Source organism: Bubalus bubalis, chromosome 14 (assembly GCF_019923935.1).
Source record: "Bubalus bubalis isolate 160015118507 breed Murrah chromosome 14, NDDB_SH_1, whole genome shotgun sequence".
Classification (NCBI taxonomy): domain Eukaryota; kingdom Metazoa; phylum Chordata; class Mammalia; order Artiodactyla; family Bovidae; genus Bubalus; species Bubalus bubalis.
Window position 1 is genome coordinate 23,257,145 of NC_059170.1, and position 9,707 is coordinate 23,266,851.

Here is a 9,707-nt window from a genome sequence, read left to right on the forward strand (position 1 = left end):
TGGGTTATGAGGGCAGAGATTGGCCCATGTTGCTTGCCCTTCTCTCTGCTTTGAGGCTTTGCCCCTGCCAGCCCAGGAGGCTAGAATAGGAGGCTCAGGAAGTAGAATATCACCACTATTTGAGGATTGCAGTCCTTCTTGATTATGGTGAGGGGGGCTTCGCAAGCTCATCACAGGCGTTCTGGGGCAGGGTAGGGGAAGGCCTGGGACTCCCTGGGGTCTTTGTGGAGCTGACAGGCTGAGGAGTGGGCAGGGCCTGGGGCGGGGGTGGCCCAGAGGGGCTTATCTGCTCTGGGCCAGTGTCAGCTCAGGTCCCCAGCCTGTGGTACAGGCTGGAGCTGCCAGCCTGAGACTAGGGACCACAGCGAATTTGCATTTATATTGGAGACTTCTGTTTCCAGGGCCTGGGGGGAGGAGGGTAGCCACCATGGTCAACTGAGCAAGAGGCAGAGAGGAGGGGCCTCCAGCCTTGTCCTGCCAGGGACACGAGAAGTGGCTGGTGGGCTGGGCCTGCCTGGCCGAGGAACAGTGGCACAGAAGGTTCTCTGGGCACAAGGCCGGCCCTGACAGCCTGCCGGTCCACCCTCCTAGCTGCTTGCCAATGTCAGCTGGGAGTTGGCTCTGCCTCATGGGCCTGGGAGAAAGGTCAGAGGCCTGTGCCAGCAGGGGACTGGTGGAGACAGAGTCCTCCTGGGACTGGGCACAGCTGTTGTTCTGTCCCACCCTCTTCTCAACCTGTGAAGTGGTTTCAGCCAAGAAAACCAGGGCTCAGAGGCACTGAGCAATTAGGCCAAGGCGATCCAGCTCATAATCCAGTGCCCCTGAAGCTGCCTTCTAGTAACACTCAGGGTACTCATGTGCTCTGGGAGATGCCCTCTGACTCTGGGGTAGAGAAGACTTGGCAGATACAACAGTATCTGATTTGGGGAGAGTCGAAGGAGCTCATCACAGACACATGACACCCTTAGGACTGGCTTTGTGATGACTCAGCAGACATGCTTCATTTTATGAAGAAGTCCATGGTCATGACCAGGTTAGGACCAGGTTGACCCTTGCCTTTGGGGAATGTAGCTTCTCCCTGTGAGATTTCATAAGGGGGAAGGAATGCCAGAAAGGCAAGAAGGAAGGAGAGAGGAAAAGGGGAGCATGGAAATAAGGCATGGAAGAAAGGATAGAAGGAAGTATGGAAGGAGGGCTGGCTGGAAATAAGAAAGAAAGGAAGGAAGGGAAAGCGAGCAGTTGAGAGGAGGAGCCAAGGCCAGCAGCACCCCACTGGCAGTGGGAGAGAGCCACCCAGCCCCCGGCAGTGTTCTGCCTCCCTTATGCACCTGGAACTATGGTGAGTCCCCTCCTGGCTGGGGTATGGAGTGGTGTTCCCTCCCCATCCTCCTGCTCCTCCCACTACACCGAGTCCTCCTGGCTTCCAGTGGCAGGCTGAGTCCTGCTCCAGGCGGGGGACCAGTGACCGCCTGGTGGGTGCTCCAGGGAACAGAGGTCAGAGCCCCCCTGTGATCTTGAGGCTCAGTTCTGGTGACCCAGGCTTTATCATCATCCCTTAGTGCTTTGCTGCCTCTGGGGTTCTGTCTTGTTCTTTGGGCTCTCTTCACTGTCCCCCTCCCCCATCCCTCCAGACGGAGGTCTTGGCCCCCTTCCCCCAGCCTGTGACTGTGGGCTTGCAGCTGACAAACCTCCTGGTCCTGGCTCTCCATCCAGTAGCACGAGCCCTCCCTGTCTGTCACCAAACAGTCAGGATGGCCTGTTCCACCTGGCAGGCTGGCTAGTGCCCAGCTTCGTCTTGGGAAACGAGGACCAGCTCTGACAACCTGCTGCCCAGCTCTGACAACCTGCTGCCTAGGTTCAAATCCTGACTGTGCCTCTTCCTAGCTGCGTGGGCTCAGGCAAGACCCTTCCCTTGTCTGGTATGAAGGTATTAGTCACTCAGTTGTGTCTGACTCTTCGGGACGCCATGGACTGTAGCCCGCCAGGCTCCTCTATCCCTGGCATTCTCCAGGCAAGAATACTGGAGAGGGTTGCCATTCCCTTCTCCAGGGGATCTTCCTGACTCAGGGATTGAACCTTCATCTCTCATGCTTCTGCATTGGCAGGCAGATTCTTTGCCACTAGCACCACCGGGAAGCCCTCGCTTCTCTGAGCCCTGGCTATTCATCAGTAAATGGGTGGGAAGCTAAGACCTGCCTGTTAGATCACTATGTGGATTATATAAGATCATACATGGAAAGTACTTGGCTCTGTGCCTGCCATCTAGTAAGCACTCAATACCTATTAGCTCTTATTATCCAAACTCTGTCTTTCAGCCTAGTGGGGATGTTAGGTTCCAGGGACCTGTTTCTGTGCCTCCTCCATTAACTTTTTTATGCCTAGTGTCTTATGGCTATTTCAGTATATACAGGATTGCACCCTGCCACTATTTTACTACTGCCACTTCTTCCAGCTAACATTTAATGTGTCCTTATGATGAGCTACACATTGTTCAAGCATTTTAAAAAATGTGACTCCAAATTCCTTGACTCTCTTCCTGTCAAGGGGCAGGGTCTATGACCCCTCCTGTGATGGTTTCTAGAAATAAAATATGGCTGAAGTGACACTGTGTGACTTCTGAGGATAGGTTAGATGTGGCCATAATCACCTGTGCTTGGGTCTCAGGGGACACTCCCTCTTGGAACCCATCTGCCATGCTGTGAGGAAGCTCATGACCCAAGGAGAGGCTGCATACAGCTGTTCCAGCTAATAGCCTCAGCTGAGCTAGGCTTGGCTGCCAGACATGTAAGAGCAGAGTCCTTTTGATGATTCTGGTGCCTGGCCTTCAGTTCTTTCCAGCTGAGGCCCCAGGTACTGTAGAATGGGAGGAAGCCATCTCCCATGTGCTCTGTCTGAATTCTTGACCCATACGAATCCGTGAGCTTAAGAAACTGGTTAACAACACTGTATTTGGGGTGGGTTGTTACTCAACAGTCAATAATCAGAACCCTTGCGCTGACTCAGGAAGTAGTTGTTATAGTCATTTCCATTTCACAGAGGAGGAAATTAAATCCAAGATGCTTCAATGAGTTCCTCAAAGTCACAGAGCACCTAAGAGAGGGGATTTGTCCTCATGAGTCTCATTCAAAGCTGCGCACCATCTTCAAGGACATGGTGGGCCAGAGAGGAGATTAGATGTCAATTTGAAGGCCTTGGGGGGCCGCAGGAGGGTGCTGTGGTGGAATCTGTGAGTTTGGGAAAGGGCATTAAGAAGGGTGCCATGTGGAGAGGCTGAGAGGCTGAGAAGGGGCTTGAAGTGGCCACTGGGATGGACAGTGCCATCCTGCCATTGTCTACTGTCTTCTCTCTGCCCTGCCTCTCAGAGCTCTGAAGCACTGAGAAGGACTCTGAGAAGCCCTTCTCTGTGAAGGACTCAGTAGGAGTCCTAATCTTAGTTCCTCATGAGCTTAGCCCAGCCAGGGATACCCACCAGTTGGGCTGACCTGGGCTGTGCCTTTGGACAGGCAGAGCTTGGCTGCAAAGGCCGGGGGCTTCAGGGCCAATATGAGCAGAAAAGAGACCCAGGTGAGTTCTCTGCCCTGTGCACCTCAAGACGGGCCACAGTGCTCCAAGATCACCTGTGCCAACTGCATCTGTTTTGGAGTTGGCTGTGAGTGGAAAAGAACTTCAAAGAAGAGCGACTTAAAGGAGACAAACACTGATTTATCTTTCTCATAAACAGTCCGGAGGCCGGCAGTCCTAAGCTAGCAAGATGGCTCTTTGGTTCACAGGGACCCAGATTCCTTCTATCTTACTGTTCCACACTCCTCAACACCTCACGGCCCAAAATAGCTGCTTATTCTCCAGTCATCATATTTACATTTCAAGGGAAGGGTCAAGAGGCAAAGAATGCTCTGCCTCTCTGTAAGGACCTCTCTCAGGAATTGCATGTGGTGGTCTACTTTTCCCCTCTTGGCCAGGATGGAGACACATGGCCATACCTGACTGTAAGAGGCTAGGAAGTGTGGTCTCTATTCTAGTGTCCATGTGCTCAGCAGTGTCTACAGGGTCCTAATACTAAGCGAAAGGGAGACCGTAGGCTTGGAAAGCACCAGTAATCCCAGCCACACCCGAAAACTGACAGCCAGAGTGAGTGTTTTTAAACTCATATCATCTTGTTTCCCTGCTTTAATGCATCCTGTAGCTCCCCCTGCTCCCACTATAAAGGCTAACTCCTTATCCAGCTCTCAGGACTGCTTGATCTTATCCTGACCTTATACCTCTGCTGCCTCATCCTCTCCAGCCCACCCCCAACACTGAACTCAAACCATACCCACACCCACTCTAACCCCGAGTCTCCTCTGTGCTCTGATGATTTGGGAAATCCATAATCAAGATCAGCCACAGAGGCAGTTGAAAACTTTAAGGGCTGTGGTTGTAAAAGTCCCTACCATGTGCCAGGTACTTAGATAACATTTTCCCATCTCAATCCAACCTCAGTGACCTGTTAGGTTGGTACCCTTAGGACTTCCTTCTTTAGATAAGAAACAAACACGCTGGGTAGAGGCGTGTCATGATCTCCATGCTGCACTGCCTTGCTGATGAGAAATGACAACTGTGGGCATGGTACACAGTGCTCCCTTCTGTCATCTTGCGGCAGTCCTCACAGCGACTGTGTCCCTTTTGCAAATGAGGAAATGGAGGCTCAGAGAGGAACAGTGACTCCCCCAAGGCCATGCAGCCAGGTAATAACCATGTCCTGATTGAAACCCAGGTTTCTCTGCCCCTTGCCTCCTGGGGCTTATCCTGGCCGATTTCAGGCCCTAATCCCTGGAGTTCCACCAGCTGCCCCGTTTGCCTCCCCACGGAGGAGTGAGGACAGACTGCACTCTCCCTTTTGTGGTCCTGGTGAAGGTGACAGGGATTCTCAAGTCCAGGCTTCAGATGAGGAGATGGAGATGGAGGTCCCCAGAAGGAAGGAACTTGCCCAGGATCCTTCATGTACAAATATTTATTGAACACCTACTGTGTGCCAGGCACAGTGCTAGCCTCTGGGAATCACAGAGATGACAAAAACAGGCATAAATGCCTGTACCCGCCGCCCCGCCCCCCACCGCCCACCCACCATGGAGCTAACATTCTAGGGCAGAGTTGGGGAGGGGGAGGTGGAGGAAACTAACCAAATAAATCTTCAGCAGCTACTGTCTTCCCTCTGTATTTCTTTCCTTCAACAAATATTTATTGAGAACTATATTTCTATAAGACAGACATGGTCCTGACTCTCCTGAAGTGAGGGTCTAGTGGTGGAGACAGGCACTAAATGAGGAGACACATAAATAAACAAGATAAATTCAGATTGTAATAATGGCAGAGAAGACATCAAGGTTAAGTGCTAGCGAGTGAGGGGGAAGGGAGGCAGAGCTTTGGAGGGTGTGGTCAGGGAAGGTTTGAGGGCTGGAGCTGAGATCTGAAGGGCACGAAGCAGCCAAGCAGGGTGTTCCAGTTGGAGGAAACAGCAAGTGCAAAGGGGCCAGGTAGGACTGAGCTTGGAGGTGTCGGGGAGGAGCAGAGAGAAGGCCAGGTGGCTGGAGCAGGGTGAGAGGTGGCAGGTCAGACAGGGACGTGAGAAGGGCCAGGGTGCCATCGAGGGATACTGAATCAAGAGAGGGATGACTAGACCCACAGGGGGGCACCGCTTGGGCAGGCCAGTCGTCCCTACATCTGGGGGTTTCCCAGCCAGACCCCCGAGGGGGAGCGCTGAGCACCTGCTGGCCTGGCACTGTCTGCCTCTGCAGAGATAAAGCCCCACAGCCCCCTGCAGTGGCGCCCCCCTGGGCAGTTGCTCCACCTGCACAGCCGGCCAGGGCATTGTGTGCTGGCTCTGACAGGCACACCTGGTGCTCTCACTAGCCTGCTGTCTGTCCTGATTTAGGGGCTCATCCTGGCTGGTTTCAGGGCCTGTTCCCCAAGGTCCACCAGCTGGGATGAGGCTGGCTGAGGAGGAGGAAGCAGGCTCTGGTAGTAACCCGGGTAGAAAGCATGTCTCACCCTGGCAAGCCCATTAGACCCAGAGAGAAGTAGTCCTGAGCACCTATGAAACTCCAGACTTCCCTTTTCTGTTCACCTTTCCCCAGATGGCAAAGAGCCTGGGGCTCATGCAGGAAGCAAGGTTCAAGTGCCAGTTTAGCTGTGGTGCTTAGAAATTTTCAATCTCCCTCTCTGGGCCTCAGTATCCTCATCTATACAATGGAAGGGTTGACTTGACTAAATTCAGTGCAGACTCTAGAGATAGACTGTCTGAATCTTCACTTTCCCATGTAGTGGCTATTTGAACCTAGGTAAATTATTTTCTGTGCCTCAGTTTACTCATCTATAAAATGGGAGTATAATAATAGCATCTATTTCAAGGGTTGTCTGAAGACTGAGTTATGTGTGCTTGGAAGACTGTGTCTGGTGCTTAGAACACTGCTTGTCCCATGGTAAGTGCTATATTTAACTCTGATTGGTATTATTATTCAAATCTTAAGAGAATATTGAACTGGAAAGACTTAGAAAGACTCTAAGATAACCGAGTCTGTTTGTTTGCAAACTTTTTGGTCTTTGTTTTTAACAAGAGGCTCTGCATTGCTCAAGAGAAATTTTACTCAGAAGCCCAGCTGTTCAAGGGGATAGAGGGAGGGGGTGCCTGCCCCACCTGCTTCCCCGTCTCTGTGTCTGCAGCCCTCAAGGGGGATACTGGAGCATAATTTGAGAACTCCTGCTCAGTTTGTCTCCTTCAGCTCACAGTCAGGAAACTGAGACTCAAGAGAGGGACAGGGACCAGTCCAGGTCCCACAGGGATTGAGTGGCTCAGCCTAGCCTAGAACCAAGATCCCCTGGTTTTCTCAAAGCAAGACAAGGGGCAGGAGCTGGGAGAAAAGCAAGGACCAGAAGCCACTTAGGGGACTGGGTGCATTGTGGCGTCAAGTTATTAGCATGTAAATTACATGCAAATAGATGCAAAACAGCATGTTTTATGCTAATTTGCAGAGTCGAGAGCTACGACATTTTTGGTAATAGGGCAGCAGCCCTGGTCCCTGGGCATTGCCGAACACGCGTCCCTTTTTTCTTTCTTTCTTTCATTATTATGATGGGGCCCATAAATCTTGGCTTGGCTGTAATCCCGCCCCTTCTCGCCTGCAAGCCTGGCTCTTGTCACCCTCAAGGGCTTCCTCTCCAGTCTCCTGGTCCTGCCTGGGCTCAGGGACAGGCCTGGGCAACGGATCAGAGAACCAGGATTCAGGAGCCACTAGTCAGCTCCAGGGCGTGGAAGCTGCTTCTTGAGGAGGGGGTCTGGGTGGAAATCTGATGGGGCTCGGGTCATGGCTGCCAATCCTCTGTGCCAGCTGTCCTGGGTATCTGGGGCATGTCCACCATGCCTTCCCAAAGCCAGCCCCAAGCCCAGGTTTGGCACCTCTGCAGAGCTCCCATGGCCACTGTGGCATTCCTGCTATTGTCTGGGGTTGGCCAGCCTTGCAGGATGACCCCCTCCAGGAGGGCAGGGCCTGCTCCTTTTCTTGTACACCCAGTACCTGGGACACAGGTTTTGGATGTATCTGGTGTTGGAGAACTGAAGCCGTACACAGAGATCTGGCTGTGCACCTGGGTGAGCTCGCAGTTTCTGAAACCGTGTTGCTGGAATTCAAATCCTGACACCTCTGCTTCCTGAGAAAATGCTAGCACTCATACTAACAGGAATGATGCACCTACCATGACCCAGGTGCTTTGCTTGGTGCTTACTGTTTAGGCTCTCACTGATAATAATACAGCAAGTCCCCCACATACAAACTTTAAGTTAGGAACTTTCAAAGACGTGAACGTGCCCCTGTATGCCAGTTGCTGTGCTGTACCACTGTACTTTTCAAGATACTGTAAGATTTTAAATGTTTTATTTTTTGTTTTTTTAATGTATAATTTGTGTAAAAAAAGTATGATAAACCTAGTACAGTACAGTATTATATAGCTAGGTGTTAGTTGGGTACCTAGGGTGACTTTGTTGTACTTACGAACAAACTGGACTTACCAACACACTCTTGGAAAGGAACTTGTTTGTATGTGGGGGACTTATATCTTATAGGGTGGGTATTTTGTTATGGCTCCCATTGTATGAGGAGAGGTCAGATGAGTTGCCCAAGGTCACAACCCCAGGGGAGCTGACTAAAGGGGCGTTTATATTTATTGAGGACGAGGGCCCCACAAGGCAGTGGTTCTAAACCACTCAGCAAAGCTGCTGTCACAGGAAATCAGAGCTTCTGCCTTACCATCTGCCAACCTTTTGACAATGTTAAACTTTACCTGTGCCCATAGAAAATATGGATGGTTAAGAAATCTCCTCAACCTTTTGTTTTTTTGCAGTCCCTCTACCCATTATGGCAACCCACTCCAGGATTCTTGCCTGGAGAATCCCAGGGACGGGAGCCTGGTGGGCTGCCGTCTATGGGGTCGCACAGAGTGGGACACGGCTGACGTGACTTAGCAGCAGCAACCCATTTTGTTCTGGTAAATGGCTTACTGCAAGCCACCACCTTCTCCATAATACTTAGATAAGACTCTATCCATCTTTCTCATGGCTCCCCTAAGACTAGACTCCCCTTGTTTGCCTGTGACCTTTTCGCTTTTGCCTGAGCCTGCTAAGGCCAAACAAAGACCTTCCCATTCTTTGTCTCCTGGTTGATTAGCTGAGGTTAGAACTGTTTGTGCCATCTGAAACTAGACACAGAGATAAACATTTCCTGTTCGGCTGGTTGAGACGACTTCCCCTGATTGTAAAACATCCCCCACCTGTAACCTGTCTACTCCACCCTATAAAAGTCAGGCAAACCGGCCCGGCCCAGACACCGTGGTCTTGGGCTCGCGGGTGCTTCTCCATTGCAGGAGCTTGAAAAAAAAAAAAAAAAATCACCTCTCCCATTGTCTGATGTATTTTGTCTTTGACACTCTTCCACTGTGCCATTTTTCAGCTAAGGCTCCCGAGCCTTTTTAGGGCCCTGCGTGTGACCTTGGATCACTTCCTAAGCATCTCCGGGCTCCGGGCTCCTCTGCTCCAAAACGTGATGATCACCGGCCCTACCTCCCCAGGTTGAGAGTGGAGATCACGCCCGGAAACGCTTGGCGCGGAGCCGGGCCGGAGTGAACACTCCAGAAATGTCAACCTTTGTGTTTGCAGGAAAGGCGAGCGGCGCTTGGGACACTCGGCCGGCGGAAGTGGAGAAGTGGAACGCGCGTCTGGAGACCTCTACCCCACCCCTGCTCCGGCGCTGGGGGGCTGTCCCGGGTCCCCTACCCCGGCGCCCCCCGGGATCGCAGTCTGGGTCGGGGGTCGGGGAGGGGCATACTCCCCACTCCCGCCCTCCCCGCCGCCCGCCTTTGATTACGGCTAGCAGCGAATCGCCGAGCAAATTAACTTTTTGCACACTTCATTATGCGCCGCCCCGCGTCCCCCCGGGGCCGCGGCCCCGCCCCCGCCCCGCGCCGACAACTTGATTGGGCAATTAATCTTCGCCGTCCCCCCAGCCCCCCGCGCCCGGCCCGGGCCTTTGTGCGCCTGCACGCGGGCCGCCGGCGCCCGCCCGGACGGCCGGTCTGCTAGCGCTGATAAGGCGCGCGCGCCGCCCGGCCCCCGCCTTTGTCCGCGCGCGGGGAGGCGCGGCCGTCGCTGCCGTCTAGCACCCCGTCAGCGCGCCCCCGCC

The 9,707-nt window shown here is 52.8% G+C and overlaps 1 long non-coding RNA gene across 1 annotated transcript in view; it reads left to right on the forward strand.

Annotated features, from left to right (window-relative positions):
* Positions 1-9,417, forward strand: part of LOC112578752 — a 56,475-nt gene extending 47,058 nt beyond the window's left edge. Inside the window, exon 2 of the long non-coding RNA XR_006544480.2 lies at positions 9,185-9,417. This is a non-coding gene — a long non-coding RNA (uncharacterized LOC112578752). The remainder of the gene's footprint in view (positions 1-9,184) is intronic.
* Positions 9,418-9,707: the final 290 nt, after the last annotated feature.